General features: G+C 45.3%; 1 protein-coding gene across 3 annotated transcripts in view; it reads left to right on the top strand.

The window, feature by feature from the left end:
• Nucleotides 1-344: 344 nt before the first annotated feature.
• Nucleotides 345-21565, top strand: part of Mapk4 (mitogen-activated protein kinase 4) — a 117976-nt gene continuing 96755 nt past the window's right edge. For 2 of the 3 annotated variants that reach the window (XM_042675327.1, XM_042675331.1), the window contains exon 1: nucleotides 345-404. The gene's annotated coding sequence lies outside the window, so the exon portion shown is untranslated. Of the gene's footprint in view, nucleotides 405-3411; nucleotides 3473-21565 lie in introns of those variants that run through there. The other variant, XM_042675329.1, reaches the window with a different exon arrangement.

A 21565-nucleotide genomic window follows, 5' to 3' on the forward strand; every position in this document is an offset into this window, starting at 1 on the left:
AGCCCGGCTGTCCTGGAACGGGGCCGCCCAGGTGAGGCTGCCTCCTGGAGGCTGGCTGCACGAAGGCCGGTGAACGCGGCGCGCGCCCGGCCCCGGAGCGGCTGCGGAGGGCGGAGCGGAGCGCGCGCGGGAGGCCCCCGCCCGGGCCGCCCAGGGCCCGGCTCCCCGCGCCGCCGCCGCCGCAGGTGGGGGGCCCGGCGGGCCGGGGGCGGGGCCGGGCTCGGGGCGGAGCCGCGGTGGCAGTCCGAGCCCGAGCGGGACCCGCGAGCCGGGGACTGTCGGGGCGCCCGCGGGAGCTGGCCGCGCGCTGGGGCTGGGACCCGCCTGGCCGAGCGCGCCGGCGCCGCGGCTGCAGACAAAGGCGCCGCTCGCGCCCGGGCCGCCGCGCTCGGGGCTCCATCTCGGTAAGTGGCTCCGGGTCCTGCGACCGCCAGAGTCCCGCGGGCTCCGGGGAAAGCGGGGAGCAAGGAGGGGCTGCTTCTCCCTCACGCCTCCCCTCCACCCCCGCCTCTCCGGACTCGAACCTACCCCCCGGTCGGGGCCGGCGAGCGCCGGGGCGGGAGGCTGCCTCCAGCGGGACCCGCCGCCCTGGGCTCCGCGCCCCGCGCGCGCGCGCGGGCGCCGTCCGGGGGTCGCCGGCTCGCCGCGGGAGGCGGCCGCGGGGCTCCCTGGGGGGCGTGAACCGGGCGCCGCGGGGCGACCCTGGGAGCAGCCTGCACCTTTGGGGTCACGGCAGGGGTGTCGCTTTGTGAGTTCAGATTCGGACCTCGGTTGTAGGATCGGTCTCCCCCCACACACCTTTCTTTCCTCCCTGCCAACGGTTCATGCGGGGGGAGTCCCCCCACCCACCAATTGGGGGGATCCCCCAGAGCGAGGGGACCCCCGCCGCGCTCCCCCGCGGCTCCCCATCCGAAAGCCTGCCGGGCTCTGGCTTTTGTTCTGCGCGCTCGGAACCCGGGGCCAAGCCGGGGTGGGCGCTGCCCGCGCGCGGGGCCGCGGTGGGAGTTCCAGGTGCCGCCCCTAAGTGTCAAGTGGGCGAGCTGGAGGCGGCGGCGGCGGCTGATCGCCCCCTGGGCTGTGAATGGATTCGAACCACTAATCCATCCTGGGCGGCCGGCTGCGGGGGGAGCCCCCCCCCCCCGGGTCCCGAGTGAGCGAGCGCCCGCCCGCCGCCGCGCGCTGTCACGCGCCTCTCCTGCGCTCTCGAAAGCGCTACTTCCATTCATGGATCTGTGCCTGCGATGTGATTAATGTCACCTCTGCCCGGCTCTGTAAAGAGCGAGCGCTACTATTCAATTTCATAACCTTTCTTGGGGGCGTGGTGGCTTCTACGTGCACGGCAGCTGTCCAGAGATCAATCAGCTTCCTTCAAAAGGTATTTATTGAGCACCCACTGTATGCACACCCAATGTCTTCAATGGAATAGGTAAGTACTTACTGAGTACCGACCGTGTTCTCGGTTGCTATGTGTTGACCTTCTTGTACTATTTACTTGTTGAGCGCCTACTACGTGCAAAAAGGTTTTTGTTTGTTTGTTTGTTTGTTTGTATGTTTTGTTCTTGTTGCAAGGGGGGAGAATTGATCTTCTGACCTTTGAGTCTTCCATTCCTGGTCTTCACTTGACGGTAGCTTCTGTGCTCATTATTTTGAGCAGAGCAGAATAATGAAAAGTCCTGCTTTGGATCCTCTTTCCAATCCAGTTACCCTCTATTCAAGGGAATTGGGGTGGGGGAAGAAAGGGAGAGGAGGGGAGTACCCTAAATCTGGCAGTTCCTTTGAACAAAGTGCTTGTAATTATCAGGGAACAAAGAAAGGTTAATACAGCAAAGCCCTCATGTTTAGGGAGTCAAGTAAAAAAGAATGAATAGATGGTGGAAAGGATAGGGGACACCAAGAAGGACAGCTCCACACCCGGGCTGGGGGTGAGGGCTTCGAAAACCCCCAGTATTGCACAAGGCTGGGAGGGGCTGAGGTCTGTATCAAATGGGTTAAGGGTCCTTCTAAGAGATTTGATGAATCTGTCACTCTGATTATCCTAGAATCTTGATCCAGATTGACAAGACAACCATAGCTTCTCAGTCTACCCCCAACTATCAGAGCACCTGCACTGTTACACAGCCGTTACTGAGAAATGTTATCTGCACATAGTCTTTGTCTCAAAGGATCTAACAGTTTTTGAGGTAAACTCATAAAAGAGTAACTTGGACAGCCAAGGAAAAGCCAGGAAACACCTACCCACTCTGTGTCTGTCTGCCTGTCTAACCTCCAAGAATTGTGGTTTTTCTTTTATTGCACACTGAGAATGTTCTCTATGCTTCTATGCTTTCTCTTTTTACATGGCTCTCCAGTAATTTTTGGTAAGCTCTTTGTCCCTGTTTCTTGGTATAATGAACTTTTTCTTCCTCGATTATTTCTAAGCTCCACTTTAAATTTGTTTAAAATGGAGAAAATCACATTATAGTATTTTTACTGTGAACTCTCCTCACATCTTGCCTCTTGGTCCTTTGTGAAAAACCCAACCAGGAATTTATAGAGGAAATGCAAGCTAGTTTTGGGAGATGAACTAGGTTTGTCATGGCCAAGAAAAGTAGAAAAGCTGCATCCCCAGTTGAGGGGAGACTCCAGGCCAGGAGGACAGTCCATCCTCTGAACCTTGAGAATCTGGTAGATATTCATCTGGAACAGTTTCCATTCTTTGCACAGGCACACCTGTCTGACGTGGGTTTACTATGACAAGAACTGAGTTAGGTGTCAGACAGGACATCACTCAGCAGTTTTTGTCTTACAGCTGCAAGGACCTGTGTCTCCTGCCCCAGCTTTGGAGGCATCTCTTCTTGTCTACAGTTGTTTTGTTTTGTTTGCGTGTTTGTTTTTGGGAGGACTGTACTGGGACTTGAACTCAGGGCTTCATACTCACTTGGCTTTTTTTGCTCAAGGCTGACATTCTACCACTTGAGCCAAACCTCCACTTCTGGCTTTTTGCTGGTTAATTGGAGAGAAGAGCCTCAAGAACTTTTCTTCCCAAGCTAGCTTTGAGCCAGGATCCTAGCCTCCTGAGTAGCTAGGGTTACAGTTCTTTCAAGTTTATTCCTGGAGTTTTTCCACTTGGGCTACAGTTGACTGTAATCTCCAACAATGTGATTTTTTGGTTGCTTCTGTGCCTCCATCCTCCTTGTCTGCCCCACAGAAAGTTTGTGGACTTACTGACACGTATTGCGCTGGACCCTTGCCTTCTGCTTCTCACCTGTTTCCTCCTTCCTCAGGACCTGCTGCCTCTCATCTTCTTCACCATCTTTCTTTCTTTGTATGAAAAGGTGTCAGGAAAACAGTCTGTCACCTGTCACTTTGTCTGGAATATGAATGTAGGTCATTGTGTTCTCTTATCCAGGGGTCTTTGCTCTTTAAACCTCGTTCTGGCATGAAAGGCTGCATCTACGGTGAGAGATAAAGCCCGGACAAGAGGGTGCTGGAGGTAAGGTAGAGTCAAGTCCTTTCCTGGCACTTGTGAAATGATGCCACAATCTCACCATGGAGCAGACTTGGCCAGGGTCCTGCAGGCCCTCTATTCACATAATTTTCATTTTACTTCCTTCCATCAGAGGTTTTTTTTTCCTTTTTACATTTTGTGCTGGTATTGGGGCTTGAACTCAGGGCCTGGGTACTGTCCATTATCCTTTTTTGCTCAAAACTGGTACTCCACCACTTGAACCACAGTTCTACTTCGGGTTTTTTGTGGTTCATTGGAGATAAAAGTCTCAGGAACTTTGTTGCCAGGGCTGGTTTTGAACTGTGATCTTCAGATCTCAGCCTCCTGAGTAGCTAGGATGGCAGTGTTTGGACTACTTTTTAGTATATCAGAAAGGTGAGCCACCTGGCCTTTGCATACTCTACCCCAAGCTCTGAAGATTGTTGTGCAGTGGGAACCCTTGCTTCTCTTCCTGTATGTGGCCATTACTTTGAGGCTGGAAACTCAGCCATGGCATTGACAGAGACCCTGGACCAGATGACTTCTTGCTGTGAAGGGGTCCTGTGAATTGATGGTGTGTAACAGCATCCCTGGTTTCTACCCATTCCGTATTAGCTCCTCCCTCCAACATCAGCCCTGGTTGAAGACTGATGTTCGAAGGGGGTGCTGGTTATTATGCAGTATGCTATAACATAGTTGTGTCCACTTTTTTGGCAGAGGACTTAAGGTAACTTGGATCTTTTCTTTTTTTTTTTTAATTTAACTTAATTTTATTTGTGAACATACTGTACAGAGGGGTTACAATTACATGGGCAGGATAATGCGTACATTTCTTACCAAGCATTGCAGCCTCCTCCTTTGAACTTGGATCTTTTCAAGAAGGTAACTGAAATGTGTGATTAGCTTTGTGGAACTTTCCAGATGAGTACTTTCCTATTAGAATCAACAATATTGGCCAGGTGTGGTGGTCCATGCCTATAATCCCAGCTAGAAATCAGGACGATTGTGGCTTGAGCCACAAGCAAGATAGATTAGCTAGATCCTATCTGAAAGAACAAGTCAGGGTTTAATGGTATGTACTTGTGATCCAAGTATGTGGGAGATAGAGCTAGAGGATCACATTTCAGGAGGGACGGGGGGGGGGGGAAACATAAGGGTATATCCAAAAATAACCAAATCAAAATGGGCTGGAGCCATGGCTCAACTGGTAGAGAACCTGCCTAGTGACTGCAAGGCTCTGAGTTCAAGCCCTAGTCCTATAAAAAAATGTGTGGTGGGGACTGGAGGTATGGCTCAAATGGGAGAATGGTCACCTAACAAGTGTATGCATATATGTGTATGTCTACTCTTTGTTAGACACAGGATCATCCCAGCCTGCTGACCGGGCAGTGGCTGGTGGGCATCCCCGGAGCAGGGAAGTGGCGGGGGGGGGGGGGGGGGGGGGGGAGGGGCAGGGGAGAACTCAGCACTGTGGCCTGATACCCTGGGACTTGCTGCTTATGCAGTCCTGGGTGCCTCCCAGTCTTCTTTAAGCAGATAGGGGGTGTGGGGGGGGTGGGGAATGAGACTTATCTTCAATTAATCATTAAAAACTCAGACATGACTCAATGGTAGAGTGTAAGCCTTGAACAGAAAAAAGCTAAGCAAGAGCATGAAACCCTGAGTTCAAGACCCAGTACTGTCACAAAAAAAAGATGAAATGACCAGGCCTTGGAAGGGTTCTGGGAAAACCAATTGAAGGGCTCTGATTGGACAAACGTGTCTGCATGAGAAGGATACCAGGGGATGGGCTTCCACGAAGGCAGATTCTCAAAATGTCGGCTTAAATCTAGCACATGGATCAAAATAGAAATGTTAATTCCAGCATACCCTGTACTTTTGGTGGTGTCTGTCCTCAAAAGCAAGAAGATTCATATCTTCAGTGAGGCCAGGTCACAGCAGCGTTTGTGTAAGAATGAGGGCCAGATGAGTTCAGGTCCAGCAAGAGGCTGAGTTCCACCTGTGGGTAGAAGTGACTCGTTGCACCTTGTGAGGTTGGGCAGTACCAAGTCATCATTCCAGAAAGTGAGTGAAACTCTTCTCCAGCTCATTGGAAGAGTTGGAAAGTTTACAGTAAGAGTTCATTGGTTCACATTTATCTTTTGGAACACCCAAAGCTGGTGTGAGAGCTTCTTGTATTGAAACAAGCTAAGTGGGAAATATTTATCTTCTCTTTATTTTCGGGGGGAGTGTGGGTGGAGAAGGGATAATCAATTTAAGGGCTTAAAAAAGCTAAAATACTAAAACCTAGAGAAACTCTCCAATTTAGACTTATCCCTGTGTATGGGTGAGTTGGTGGGGGGCAGGGGAAGAGCGTATGCTGGTCCTAGGTGCTGTCCCTGAGATTTTTTTGCTCAAGACTAGAACTATACTATTTAAGCCACAGCTCCACTTAGGCTTTTTTAGTACTTAATTGGAGATAAGAGTCTTATGGATTTTCTTACCAGGTTGGTTTCGAACCATGTTCCTTAAATCTTTGTGTCCTGAGTATATCCTTAGTTAGGTCTTAGCTTCCTGAGGTATACAGGTGTGAGCACTGACACCAGGCTTTGACTCATTTCTTAATTAGTTAATTTTTCTGACTGTGAAGCAACCTAGGGAGAGAATATTGAAATTGTTGCTGTGAATGCATGAGGCTTTGTGCGAGGCTAATCTATCAATATATCTATGTCTAGCTTAATAAACATAAAAAGACTGTAGCCAGTCTTCCTCTTATATTTAAACTGATTTGATTTGTCTAAAAAAATTCATGTGTTGGTATCTGTTTACCGATGTTATATACATTCACTGAGAGTAGTCTAGAAAGAGATTTTTTAAAATTTATTTTTATTTTATTTTTTTGGGTCCAGTCGTGGGGCCTGAACTCTGGGCTGGGCGCTGTCCCTCAGCTCTTCAGCTCAAGGCTAGCGCTCTACCACTTGAGCCACAGCGCCACTTCCGGCTTTTTTCTTTTTGCTTATGTGGTACTGAGGAATCGAACCCAGGGCCTCAGGCATGCAAGGCAAGCGCTCTACCACTGAGCCACCTTCCCAGCCCCTAGTAAGAGATTTTAGGAGCCCGTAGCCAGTTCTTGTTGCCTCTTATATAAATGGGGAAATGGAGGCTGAGAGGAATAAGATTACTTGTCAGGGTTACATAGAGGTCAATGAGGAGGTTGGGGCAGGAGCCAGGAATCTGCTACATCTCTGAAACTCGGCACTGCTTCTGTCTTCCTGGATGCCAGAGTTTGTTGGTGGAGGAGTTCTAGGTAGGAAAAGTTTTAATGCCTTGCCTCATTTCCAGGGCCCCTAATCCTGACAGACCAATGCATAGATTTAAAATAATTGCATCTATAGCAAGGGTATGTGCACACACACACAGGTAATACTGTGTGGATAGGTGGAATGAGATTACTTGATAACACCTTCCTTTCTTTCTTTCTTTTCTTTTCTGTTTTTGGTAGCTCTGGGGCTTGAACTTTAGGCCTTGTTCTCTTGTGGTATCCTACTGGCTTCTGGCTGGTGCTCTACCAGATGAGCACACATCGAGCTTGGCATTTTGCAGGTTAATTGGAGGTGGAGTCTCAAAGGCTTTCCTGCCCTGGTGGCTTTCAGACTTGGGTCCTCAGATCTCAGCCTTCTGAGTAGGATTATGAGTATCAGTCACCAGCTTAGTATTCTTTTTTTCTTTTTGGTTGGTCGTGGGGCTTGAACTCTGGGCTTGGGCGCTGTCCCTGCACTCTTCAGCTCAAGGTGAGCTCTCTAATGCTTGAGCTACAGTGCCAGTTTTGGTTTTCTAGTGGTTTATTGGAGATAAGACTCTCATGGACTTTCCTGCCTGGGCTGGCTTTGAATCTTGATCTTCAGATCTCAGCCTCCTGAGTAGCTAGGATTATAGGCGTGAGCCACCAGTGCCCAGCTTAGTATTCTTTAATATTATTTTTTACAGTAAATAATTTGAATGAGAGTATTTAGGGGATAGGATGTAATACATTTGGCTAATATGACTAATGTCTGGGATTTGATGCCCAACATTGGAAAAAGAAGGAAAACATTTCTTTTCCTACTTAGGAAAGTGATATATATTCATTATGAGAAATAGCAAGAAGCAGAAACAAATCTACAATCTACCTGTGATTACCCCATTCATATTTTGTTATATTTATTTTTTTGTCAGTTCATTTTAAAATTCATCCAAATTAACTGAGACCATAGTGTACATATAAATGTAAGGTTTAGCTTTCTTTTTTCAGTTCCTACTAGAACAGTTTATAGTATAAACTCTTGGTAAGATGTAATTTTTAATGGATGCATAATTTACTATTTGGAAGCTCCTTAATTTAAAATAACATTTTGCTATTAGTAGACGGTAAGTTTATTCTTGATTTCTCCCTGCCATGGCTGTGTGCAAGCAACTCTGTGTTTATGCTTCCCCCAGAAAAACAGAAACAAAACCAAAAACAAAACCTCATAAGTTTGTTGTTTTCATTTGCATTTTGGTTACCCAAATAACTCAACAACTTTCTATAGGATTGTTTCCTATTTGTATTTGTGTGTGTGTGTATGTGTGTGTGTGTGCACGCATGTGCGTGTCTGCATGTGTGTGTGAATGTGAATGAATTACCTATTTTTCTATTTGGGTGTGGTGGTTTAAAAAAATTCATTTGTAAGCTGGGCACCGGTGGCTCATGCCTGTAATCCTAGCTACTCAGGAGGCTGAGATCTGAGGATCATGGTTCAAAGCCAGCCCAGGCAGGAAAGTCCGTGAGACTCATATCTCCAATAAACCACTAGAAAAACAGAAGTGGTATTGTGGCTCAAGCGGTAGAGTGCTTGCCTTGAGCTGAAGAGCACAGGGACAGCACCCATACCCAGAGTTCAAGTCCCATGACCAACAACAAAAGAAAATCCATCTGTATATAGAAAGCCATGTTTCAAAAGAGAAAACCATATGCCTTTCATTTCACAGATATAACGGATGTAAGAAATTTCTATCCAACCCTATGTTCTATGATTTTGATACCGAGACTTCCAGGTGTAGGGTGATCTGGTCTCATTCACAGTAGTAGAGTTGCCTGTGGCTTCCTGAAGCAAACTTAAATGGAGAGTGTGGCCCTTTGCAGAGGCCAACATTATCACAATCTGCTAAGTGTGTTAGCCTGTGAAGTGGGTGCTGTCACTCATCTCTATTACCAACAAGAGAAGTGACGCACAGAAAAGTAAATAACCACCCTTGGGTACATACTTAGCTACTGCCAACTACTTCTGGATCTTTGCCAATGTGGCCTGCCCCCATGGCACAGTTGGTCCTGAGGGAGCTGGGTTGAGGAGTGCTAGCAACTTCCTTCGAACTCCCCATCTATTTCCTGGAGAACATTGTTTTGTGAAGTCATTTTGTTATCTTAAATTTCCTCACTGTGTCTTCTAAACCTCTTACCCCCTTTCTGTGTTTCACATCATTTTTATTTGTTTTTTTAAACATGTCTTTAGGCTACATTCTGAATAGTTTCTTATTATGATTTGTCTTCCAAGTCACAGTGTGTGTCTTCACCTGCATCTCATCTGCGGTTAAATCCATCTGTTTGTTGCATTCCTGGTTTTACTGAATTTCTCTTGTAGATATGTAGTTCTTTTTGTAATGTTATACTGCATTGTAATTATATTGCAATCTGTGACAATACTTTATAGAGCTCTGAGTTTCTCTTATTTTTTTTAAGTTCAGCTTTTTATCTCCTTGAATTTGCTAAGCCGACATGGTTTATATTCTATACTTGGAAATTTTTTCTTCTGGAATACCTAAGCATTCCCCCTCTCTGAGTTGCTCTGGTTCTCTTGATTGTTTATATTTATGTTGTTATTTTCATGTCTGCTTGGCTATTTTGAATGGGTGTTGAGTATTATTTTGAAAAAATATATTCATAACTGGGCATGATACTCCTTGCCTATAAATCTCAGCACCCAGTGGGGCTAGGGTAGGAGGGTTGTGAGTTTGAAGCCAGCCTGGGCTACATAAGAACCTGATTCAAAATTCCATATTCCACCCATTGTATGATGTTCATAGTGTTACATTTTAGTCTCTGAAATAAAGATGTGTTTTACAATGAATGGAGTCTTATATTTATAGTTGGTAGCATTCCCCCTGCTCCCACACACTGGTAATAAAATAATAATGCCTAATAAAATAAATGATATTTTTTATTTAATGATTTGAGGCTTTTGCTGATGGTGATAAAAGTGACTTGCATTCCAGAGGATTTTAATTAGCTTCTGTAGGTTTTTCTGGGGGGTCAGCAATGCTAAGTCAATTTGGGGGCTTGCGATTTTCTAGGCATCCAAGATGACATGAGGACAGATTATTTTTTGTTTTCTCTTTCTCCCAGAGTCCAGGTCCTTGGGGTTTAATTCAGGGGCTGCTCCGGCCTCTTGATTCCATGAGGCTGGGAGTGTGTGATTCAGCTAGGATTGGCCAGTCTCCCCAAGTGGATTGGATAGTCTCCCCAAGTGGTTCAAAGTGGTCCTTCTCTCTCTGTCTTAAGTCTTGGGTCCCTCCCTGTTTTTTTTGCTCTTAGTACTTTTTTTTTTTTTTGCCAGTCCTCGGGCTTGAACTCAGGTCCTGGATACTGTCCCTGAGCTTTCTGTGCTCAACACTGGCGCTCTACCATTTGAGCCACAGTGCCACTTTCAGCTTTTTCTGTTTTTGTGGTACCAAGGAGTTGAACTCAGGGCTTCCTGCAGTTGAGGCAAGTACTCTACCACAAAGCCACATTCCCAGCCTGCTCTGGGTACTTTTAAGAAGTTTTGTTTCCTCCACACTTCTTTCTTGAGCTCCCTGGGAACTCAAATCACCTAGTTCCCTACTGCCAACAGGAGGCAGGACAGAATCTGAATCATCTTCGAGACCAACCAGAGAGATGCACCAATCACCAGTTGCTCTTGGCTTGCCTACAACTAGAAACTTTCTCCATCTGCTTCCAACCTGTCTTCTGGTATCAGCTGGAAAGCAGAGGTTGAGATGAATAAATTTCTACTAGTTGGACACAGGTAAATATAGATCTGTTTTCCTACATGAGACTAATTCCTCAGGCTTTTCCTAATAAGGCAGGTGAGCGGGTAGAGAGGTCACATAACTGGTAACTGGAGTCCCTTTAACCATCAGTCTCTATCTAGGTCCCTACTCCTTGTCTTTCCTGTCCTGTGAACAGAAGTTCTGTGAAGAGAAGAACTTGGAGGGAGTGATGAGGGAGGAAGGTACTCTTCTTCCCAGCAACTATAGGAATTAAAAAGAAAGCCATGTGGCTATTCAAGAGGTTGAGACCTGAGACTCTTGGATCAAAGTCAACTCAGACAGACAAATCCAGGAAACTCTTAGCTCTAATTAACTAGCAAAAAGTTGGACATAGAGGTGTGTTTCAAGTAGTAGAGCAGCACAAGCAAAAAAAAGAGCTGAGTGGGAACATGAGGCCCCAAGTTCAAGGGCCAGTCTTCACAAATGACAAAACCCCTAAACAAGACCACCACCAACCAAAACCCAATAACAACAAAAGAAATAAAAAAGGAAGTAAAAAATAAGTGACTATTTTAGCTTCAGGAAGCTTCTTCCATTCAACATGGCCCCTAACATTTCCATATGGAAAACAGAACTTCTCATCTATGGCCAAAGCATCGAGTGAACAGTCTTGTCCAGGTCCAGAACTCAGAATTATCTTCTCAGGTGACTCTTCTCGATTCTAGTTCTTTTGGTCAGAGGCTTAAGGAGCCTTTTAGCATTTAGAAGCTACACGTTCAACCATGTGTTATCTACTGCCAAATGTTTCCCCCTCTACCCTGTTCCAGTCTCATAATGTGTTCTTCAGCATTAATGAAGCCAGAGAAAAATACCATGAGAATATTGTATTTGCTCAGTTTGATAAGGTTGGGCTGTGTGGTGAAGGTCTTCATCACTACCTTACCAGAGCATCCCCTGGCTTTTGGGGGCTAGGGAGGAGATTCTAAGTTTTACAGTTGAGCACCTTTCTCCTTTGAAAACTTAGATCTTGTTTCTATTGCTGTCTACACCTTTCAGGTGTAGCCAGGATGAAGAGGGTAGCCACTAGAAGTTTGCTGTCTTAGAAGGATGGGTCCTGTGTACGAGGTATCTCTACAAACTTTTTGGAGATCACTCATACTGTAGCACCTTTTGCGTGTTCCGTGGTGATTTGTTTAAAATCTAGTTTTACAGTGCTTCACACATAGGAAAGAATATCAATGACAGTCTACCATCTTGCTAGAAATAGAAGTCATCCCATTAGGCTTTAATAACTGTCCGTGAGGGAACAGATCTGTCACTCACTTCACATGTAGTTCTAGGCTGTGACCAATCCCTTTGGGAGAAATGCTAATGACCTAATGAATTTTGAAGAGACAGTTCTTCTATTGTCTGGGAAAAACGTACCCTTCTGTGGTTATTTCTGGAATCAGTCACTAGAAAGTTCTACCAGCCATAAGAATTTATGAACCGTGACTCTTCAGCCTGAAATGAAGCAAATTAATTTCTCCACTGTGATTCACTTTTAAATAAAAACTCAAATTTCTTTTCACTTATCAGTGACCCAGACATTTAAGTTGATTTTCTTTTTTAAAAGAGATATAGTGATTTGAAAAAATAACTATATTGTCCATATTTCTTTTGTTAGATTTTTCCACTTATTTGGATGAGATTTTTTCCCCTTGCCATTTTGAGACAATTTTGTCTGCTAATAGATAATAGGCTGCCAGTTCAATAACATTTATAAAAGCCAGAGGGAGATCAGGAGAATATGCTGAGCAAACACTTCTACTTGTCAAACACAAAGAACCTTGCCTTTAGGGAGTGACAGGTTTTTACCAAGTGCCCAGATTTTTTTTTTTGCTAGTACTGGGATTTAGAACTTAGAATCTCCAGCTTGCTTAGCTTGCTTGTTTTCTTGGCTGGTGCTCAACCATTGGAATCACACTTTGAACCACAATCCTCCAGATTTCAGCCTCTTGAATGAGTCACTGGCAGCCAGCTTAAGTGTCCAGAAGTTTCTTAGATAACTCAAAACAGCAAGGTATTATAGCTCTTTCAACAGAATAGAAGGGACAGGAGAAGTTCAAAGTCTGAAATGATTTTATTTGTAAGAGGAAGATGATTGCAGTAAATCACTGAGGAGGAGGAGGAGTGATGTGGGTAACAATGGAGTCACTAGTGGAAGTGTTTTGAGCTTTCAAGATTGGAAGAGAGAGAATGAAATTTTTCTTACAAATGACTATATAGTTTCAAGACCCACAGTCTAAGACTCAAAAGGGTCCTTAAAAGCCCATCCATCTTCATGTAATAAAGCCTTTGAATTGTGTGCTGTCCAAATAACAGAGAGAAGAATGGTGGGTTATGGAGGAAGGAGAGAGCTTATTACACCAAAGTGGGAATATGTCTGGTAAATAGTTCTCACCATATTGTGTGCTGAAAAGCTAACTTATGTGTGTGTGCGTGTGTGGCATGTGTGCATGTGTGTGTATGTATGCATGCATGCCAGTCCTGGAGCTTGAACTCAGGGCCTGGGCTCTGTCTCTTAGTTTTCTTTTTGTTTGTTTGTTTCCCTGATAGGCTGATATCCTACCACTGGGGTCACACCTTCACTTCTGACATTTTGGTGGTTAATTGGAGACAAGAGTCTCATAGACTTTTCTGCCTGGGCTGGCTCCAAACCTCCATCCTCAAATTTCAGCCTCTTGAATAGTGGAGATAATAAGTGTATACCATCAACACCTGACTCTTTCCCATTTTTCTATACCTTCCCACTTTTTTCATCTGCATGTAGATTAAAGATAAAAGAATAAAAAAAAACAACCAAGACTCAAGTCTTTATTAATGTGGTTGGGTCTTTCAGTGGAGGAAAATAAGAGAACATATAAGTTTATTTAAATACTTGAGGGGAAAAAAGCTCAAAGTTCTGTCTCAAAATCTTTGTGTGTGTCCTCAATTCTCCACAAATTATCCAAGAAGTCTTTAGTCCCCTCAAACTCATTTTTCTTAGGTGCCCTCTTTGCATATGAAACCAAAGTGCTTTTATGGAACAAGAATTAAGAGTCTCCTTTGGTTTGTCTCTCCAATTTATCCAGAACCAGACCTCTGTCATTCCTTAACTGCTGACTTTCCTGTCTCTTTAACCAACAAACAATACGGTGTTTTTGCTCTACACTCCATCCTAGATTTGGCTTCCTTAATAAAGAACCTTTTTGTCTTTCGTTCTACCACCCTATTGGTAAGAAATTAAAAACTAACATTATTATTTTATTCTCACTACTAAAAGCAATGCCAGACTTTGGTAATCCAAAACTACACTGCCTTAAACTTGGATTATTTGAAATGAGATCTTTCCAGTAATGGATACCAAGAATAAAAGTGTACATGTCCCAGCAATATGTACATATGTATAAGCTTTTCTCTACAAGGGCACAGAAGGCTTTGTTAATAGTGATAAAATAAAATTGAGTTTAGGGTAAAGAGTTGTTGTTTTACAGTTTATACTCTTTTGTCGTGTGTGTGTGTGTGTGTGTGTGTGTGTGTGTGTGTGTGTGTGTGTGTGTGTTGAGGGGGATTAAACCCAGAGCCTTGTGCATACAAAAGAAGCACACTACCACTGAGCTCAATCCCAGTTGTTAATCTACTTAGTTTGAAAAATAAGCTAACATTTTAATTTAATAAGCAAATAAGTTGAAAAGTTACAAAGGTGGGAGACAAAAAGACACATAAATTTAAGATCCTGTCATAGATTTACCTTCTAGACTTTCTCAGTGGAAATTCTGGCTTTTATAATAAATCATTCATCCAAAGTCTGAACATGTGCTTAGTATATCTATATCTATATATCTCTATATATCAAGCGTATCTTCCATACTTTGTTGTAATTTACATTATACAATATTTTATAAAGCCTTCTTATAATAGCGTTTTTGAATCTCCTTATGGCATTGTCTACTGTCAGACCAGTATTTTTATATAAGTCTCATTTAACAGGTATATGTGAAAACTTGTGCCTGGGGGAAATGGATGGTTTGTCTTAGAGGGCTATAGAAACCAAATTTGTTCAGTGTCCTTTTATCCCTGATGGGTACAACTTAACTACTTAATGCTAGAGATTTCCTCCTCCTCCTCCTTTTCCTCCACTTCCTCCTCTTCCTCCTCCTCCTTCTTTTTTCAGCACTTCCAGATGATATCTCTTCTCTGGTTTCATGTCACAGTATCCATTTCATTCTGTGTTGAAAATCATTGTTAGAATGCAATTCTTGATAATTCCATCAGTATGGACACTCTCTCTTTTCCTTTGGTAGCCTTACTGAGTTCAGTATATTGAGTACACAAATTAAGTTACTTTGTTTTATGGAATTGGATAGTCAAGGTAGTCTCTTCCAGATGATGATCCGTTTCTCGGAAAACCAAAGTAATAAACTTAGCCACTTCCACAAAGACTAATCTCATTGTCCAGAAAAGAATTAGAACCACATGATGTTTGAGCTAGAAGAAAACCAGCTTTGAGAGTATTTATTCTTTTGTTTCATGATGAGGAACCTGAGGATCACCTAATTTGCTCAAGATCCCCCGGGGAAATAGATGCGTCCCGGTGCTCAGAGCCCAGTTCTGACTTCCAGTCCAACTTCCCTCCCACTGCCACAGTCATGTGGGAGAGCAGTTGTTCCGGTCATCAGGTTTTATAAGAATGGTCAATGCTGGCACACAAAAAAGCCCCACACAAACAGCAACAAAAAAACCCCAAACCTAACCAAATCAGTCACACTAAATTACAACTCCAATACTGAAGAAGAAATCTTAAAAAGAACAAGCAATATTGAGCTTATTTTCCTCCAAGTTTTTTTGTTTTTTGTTTTTTTGTGCCAGTCCTGGGGCTTGAACTCAGGGCCTAAGTGCTGTCCCTGAGCTTATGTGACTTTATGTTAAGTAAAATACACCAGCCACAGAAAGACAAATCCTTTTCACATTTGCACTCATTTGTGGAAGCTAAAACAATTGAGCTCACATAGAAGTGGAAAATGAGCAGGGAGTAGTACCCCAGTGTGGGAAGGGCGGGGGAAGGGAAGATAGGAAGAGGTTGGTTAAGTGGTACAAAGTAACAGTCTGATACAAGTATGTTCCAATGTTGTATAGCACAGACGGGTAACTATGGTTAATGATAATTCATTACATACTTCAAAATAGCTAGAAGATTCTAAATGTTCTCAACAGAAAGAAATGACGAATGTTTAATAGATATGCTAATTGCATTGATTTGATCACTGTGCATTGTGTGCATGTATCAGACGATTACATGGCAGCTCTCTCCCCTCCCCCCACCCTGGCCGACATCACCTGGAGAATATGTGTACTTACCTGCATATGCATGTATGCATATTGTGCCTTTGTTATCTATGTGATCTGAGGATGGGTCCAGATTTCTGTTTTATTTAAAAGCGATAGTGTTCTGCATGTGGGAAGTATCTGGGGCGCTTTAAGAATACTGATGACTGGAATCCACTCCAGCTGTCTGGTGTTCTGGGGAGACTGGAGTAGGCATCCGTTCTTCAGAGGATTCCAATACACAGTCTTCCTGCTTAGTCAGACCAGGTTCATTTTGTGCATAGTAGATGCTCAAACATGGTTACGTATGAAATAAAAACTAGAGGAGTTGTAAGAAATGTAAATGCTAAGAAGTCATACGTTTCTGGTTCTTTGGTCATATCCACAGCCCTGACTATGGTATGCTGTGGTCTGGGTGTTGGGCTGGGCAGCAGAACCTAATCAATTCAACTCATGGCCATGGCCTTCATCGTAGCCAGCCACCTGTTATCCTTTGAGCCCAAACCAACAGCCAAGATCTTCCTAATTGCTGTTCCATTGTCTCTAGGTGATAGATGTGGCTCATCTACCTACCACATTCCTGATGGTGTCCAACATAGTTCTTCAGAGACGAATCACCAGAAACTGGCATCTGTGAGATTAAGTTGTGCCAGCCCTGGTGTTGGCCTTCGGTGGACCTTGTCCAGGCCAGCAGGTGTCTGCTCAGGGCCTCCTGCTGCTCAGGCCTTAGTGAGAGAGCTCTCGGCAGAGCCCAGAGCTCCTGGGTTGCCTGGTTTCCTTTGTTCCCAGGATGATGCTTGTTTAGTCCAATGGGAAGGGAGGGAAAGCTTTTCCAAGCCTGGCTCCTGAGCACATCCTTTCCACTGTGGAGAGGCTTAGGAAAAGAGACTGGCCAGACCACTTAAGATAGATGCCCACTGAGTATAATAGGAGCTGCTTCCTAGGGTCTTAGAACGTTCTAGGGTAGTGGTTCTTTAGCCTGAGCCACCTCCAATCTTGCTAGAGTGCTTGGGGATTTCTAGAGCCCCAGATTCAGATGGGCTGGGGTGGAATCCAGGAATGAGTACCCCTGTCATCTTCCCAGGAGATGCTACTGCTGCATTCCAGGACTTCCACTGATCAGAGGAAAGTCACCTTGATGGCACTTGTGGGCTTAGGAGATGGTCACAAGATAAGGAAGTGAAAAATGATCTCGTGGCTAGCAAGATTGATAAACTAATTGATCAAAAATATTATGAAACCAATGCTCCCTACTTGGTACCTTGCAAGCGTTGCTGCTAAACAGAAAAGGACGATTCAGTTAGTCTGGGGAGGGGAGTGATGAGCTAACACAGGGAGAGCCCTGGTGCTGTCATTCAGTGCTCTGTGGAGGCAGCACTCCCGGCCTCCACAGGACACACATGGACAGAAGGAATGGGCTGGGTGGAGGATCTGGGAGTAGGTGATGCCTAAAGAATCTCAGGAGCTTGCCAGCAGAAGAAGGTAGGGCAGTATCCCAGAAGCAGCACGCTTGAAGATGGAACGTGAGCAAGCCTTAGGGAGGGGGAGTCGGGGAATGGAGAGAACCACACATGGTCAGACGGGAATGCAAGGTTCAGTGCAAGAAGGTGCTTGGCCTACATGGGCAGGCAGAGCCTAGCGATCTCTGGGGCCTGTCCTCACGTTGAGGAGTCCGGGTCGATCTGAGGACAAATGAAGTTATTAGGGACAGATGTAGGTGAGGAGATGAGCAGATTTTTGAGCTCATTGCCTGCAAGTTGGAAAACAGGAGGAAATAGGGGCCTGCAAGCGATGCAGGAAATTGTCCCAGGAGTTCCCATGGGGAGTGATGGGTCCCGGGGGACAGGCCTTTACCTCATCTTGTCCTTGCATCATCCTCGGTCTTGGCGCCTCCTTTCCAACTTTTCCCTGACAGTCTATTCTTTTGCAGTTCTACCAAGTGATATCGTCTGTGCTCTCTCTGCACAGATAATGGTTTTCAAGAAACCTGAAAGGAAGGTGAAGATCAAGGGTGACATTGGGGCAGTTGAGCCACAAAAGTGCAACCCTGTAAGGAGACATGTTTGGAAGGGAGGGGGCCATCCCAGCTCTTCGGCCTAGATGGGTTTGGACTGTTCTGTGCCCACTGTGTACTTGTGAGGCGTGCCCATTTTCCTTGTTTTGCACTAGCTGGGAGTCCTCTTCCTCTCTTCTCTGACCTTGAGACAGATTTTGAGTCCTGGGTTTCCCATTGGCAGCCTGAACTTCACTCCTCTCAAGCCGGTCCCTCTTCAGGTTTGGGACTTGCCCAGGGCAGCCTCCTAAGTTCCTAGCACACGGTGGCGCCAGGGCTAGGCAGCATGGAGGAAGGAGGAGAGCCAGAGCACTCCATGCCCTGTGTAGTTGCAAACCAGCATCACATGATGGGAACAGAGACTTTTCAGTGGGCTGTTTTTCCGATTTGTTTTAGTACCAGTACTGGGATTTGAATTCAGGGCATGGGTGCTGTCCCTTAGCTGTTTCCACTCAAGGTACTCTACCTCAGAGTTCTGCCACAGCTCTCCTTCCAGCTTTTGGTGATTAATTGGAGATAAGAGTTTCATGGCCTTTCCTGCCCAGGCTGGCTTTGAACTGAGGCCCCCAGATCTCAGCCTCCTGAGTAGCTAGGATTGCAGGTGGGAGCTATTGGCACTTGGATTTTTGTGGAATCATTGTTGGCTAGGGCCGAGTGTTCAAGGAGCTGGGGCTGGGGCTGAGTTCTCATGTATCCCTGACCCATCTGGAAAGAAATCAACAGGGATGGATTTCACTGGAAGTGTTTCACACTTCAGCCCGATAATGAAAGTTTGCTTTGTGGTTTTCCTCTCCTAGAGCTCTTCATCACTGTAATGGATACATCTCAACAAGTGGCTCTCGAGGAAATCAATCCTGACAGTCCTCTTCAGCACCCACATTGTCTCAGGAGGGATCTTTGCAGGCTCCCTTCTCCTCTGGGGTACCCTTTCCCCCTTCAGGCTGTAGGATCATCCTATGGCTGAATAGGGGGCTTGTTTGGAAGCTACCAGTGGCTGCTGGAGGAGGAAGTGGCAGAGGTCACCCAGATAGATTTATGACTCTCCCCAGTGCATAGTCTGCACTCCGAGTAATGGCATGGAGATTTATAGGTCGCCTTTGTCAAGATGTCTTTTGCTGCTTCAGCCCAACCGAGTAGATGTGGTTGAGAGCTGGCAGTGAGCCTTGGACTGGAAGGATGGGTAAAAGTGGAAAGCGATGGGTATGATCGCTGTCTGTGTTTGTCCTGTTTGGCCACAGAGAGTGGTCATCCGAATGCCTCACCAAGTCAAGGGCAGGCCCAGACGTTTTGCTAATGATGCGCCCATCTGGAGCTCCCTTGTGAGCAGATTGCCAAAGCTGGCCACATATCTGAGACATTTGGGGACTTACGTCCACCTTAGGCTGGCCAAGCAGAGCTGCTTGTTCCCAAGTCCATCTGCTGCTTGGCTGAGTGGCACTCACTGTCCAGCATTGTGCCATCGCGGGCATCTGTGCTTGGGTCATTTGAGGGGAGTTCTGCTTCCTCTCTCTGTTCCATGCTGTTTATGAAGCTGCACTAGATTGACCACTGCCTTCTTCCTGAGAGACGTCCGCAGGGTGAATCTTGTCTCCTCACATAGGTAGTACAGGACGCTTGCTTGAGATGTCTGAATCTCTCTCAGTTATGGATCCCACTCATGATCAGAATGCTTCTGCTTGTCTGAGCTCTGTCCAGCTCTGCACATGGTTTCTCCCTTAGACTCCCCCAGAGGGACTGTGACACATATATTCATCCTTCACTCCGCGAGTGACAGGGGAATCATAGTTTGCTCAACATCCTTAACTGCGTTAGTACTTTTACTGGAAAAGTAAGGAAAGATGTATCAGATATCTATTGCTGTGTAACAAATGATCCTACAATTCAGAAGATGCATCTTAAAAAAGTAAATATGTGTTATGCTTTCTGTGGATCAGCAATGTGGAAGCAGCTTAGCTGGATGTTTCTTGTCCAGCATCTCTCAGGAGGCTGCAGGGAAGATGGTTGCAGGGCTGTAGAGAGCTGAAGGCTTGCCTTGGCTTAGAGGAGCACACGAATCAGAGTTCTCTGTGTAGAGTGTTACCATGTGGCAACTGGCTTCTTCCAGGATGGGCAGGTGGAGAGAGAGAGCGAGAGGGAGGGAGGGGAGAGATTACAGTACCTTGTATGAATCGGACTGTACTTGATAATTTATGTGTTTTTTTTGTTTCGTAAGAATTGAGTCTCTAAGAGCAATCCATCATCATGGGGAAGGGGAAATTTGTTTAACTTTTAAAAGTATTAAAGCTAGTGCTGGTTGCTCACACCTGTAATTCTAGCTACTCAGGAGGCTAAGTTCTGAGGATTGTGGTTTGAAGCCAGCCTGAGCAGGAAAGTCCATAAGACTCTTTATCTCCAATTAACCAGCAAAAAGAGAGAGAGAGAAAGAGGGAAAAAGAAAAGACAAAAATACCAGAATTGGAGTGGTGGTTCAAGTTGGTAGAGCACTAGCCTTAAACAAAAAAGCTAAGGCCTTGAGTTCAAGCTCTGGTATTGGTGGGGAAAAAAAAAAAAAGCTGGGTGCTGGTGGCTTATACCTGTAAGCCTAGCTTCACAGGAAACTGTGAACTGAGAACTGAGGATCACAGTTCCAGTCAGCCCTGTCAGAAAAGTCCAAGAGATTCTTATCTCCAATTGGCTAGCAAAAATTCAGAAGTAGAGCTATGGCTAAAGTGATAAAGTACTAGCTTTGAGTGGAAAAAGCCAAGTGAGCTTGAGGCCCTGAGTTCAAGTCCAAGTACTGGCACATACACCTCCTTTTTTAAATTTATTTTTAACTGGTTCTGGGGCTTCAACTAAGGGCCTGGGTGCTGTCCTTGAGCCTTTTTGTGCTCAAGGCTATTGCTCTACCACTTGAGCCACAGTGCCACTTCTGGCTTTTTCTGAGTAGTTTATTGGAGATAAGAGTCCTCTGGACTTGTCCTGCCCAGGCTAGCTTTGAAACATGATTCACAAATCTCGGCCTTCTGAGTAGTTAGGATTACAGGTATTAGCCACTGGCATTTGGCACATGCCTCTTTTATACCTTGAGCAATATCAATTCCTTAATCTGCAGAGTCAGAATATGAGTGCTTGAACTCTACATGGCCCTATTAATGTGGGTTATCCACTAGCCACAAATCATGTCCCCAACTCTTGTAGGTCATGCCCTTTGGTATGTGGGCAAGTTCTACTGGCAATGAAAATTATAGTGTCCTCTAAAAATTCCCTCTACCTCTTTTTTTTTGGTGGGGGGGAGTCTAGTCGTCGGGCCTGAACTCTGGGCCTGGGAGCTGTCCCTCAGCTCTTCAGCTCAAGGCTAGTGCTCTACCACTTGAGCCACAGTGCTACTTCCGGCTTTTTTCTTTTTGCTTATGTGGTGCTGAGGAATCGAACCCAGGGCCTCATGTATGCAAGGCAAGCGCTCTACCACTGAGCCACCTTCCTAGCCCCTCCCTCTACCTCTTATGTCAGAAGAATCTTTACTGTGCTTCCCCTGCATCGAGTCCCAGTACTTGTCTTTGATAATCACGGCCAGAGTTCATTTAACTCAGGTGCTTACAAGGATAACAAAAGCAGTGGATGGTAGTGACTAATGTAAAACCAGGAGATTGACCCGATCACAAAATGCTAAGTAGTGGATATAAAGTGCAAGTATCGAT

This window comes from Dipodomys spectabilis, unplaced genomic scaffold, assembly GCF_019054845.1.
Source record: "Dipodomys spectabilis isolate Male_0828 unplaced genomic scaffold, ASM1905484v1 ptg000024l, whole genome shotgun sequence".
NCBI lineage: Eukaryota > Metazoa > Chordata > Mammalia > Rodentia > Heteromyidae > Dipodomys > Dipodomys spectabilis.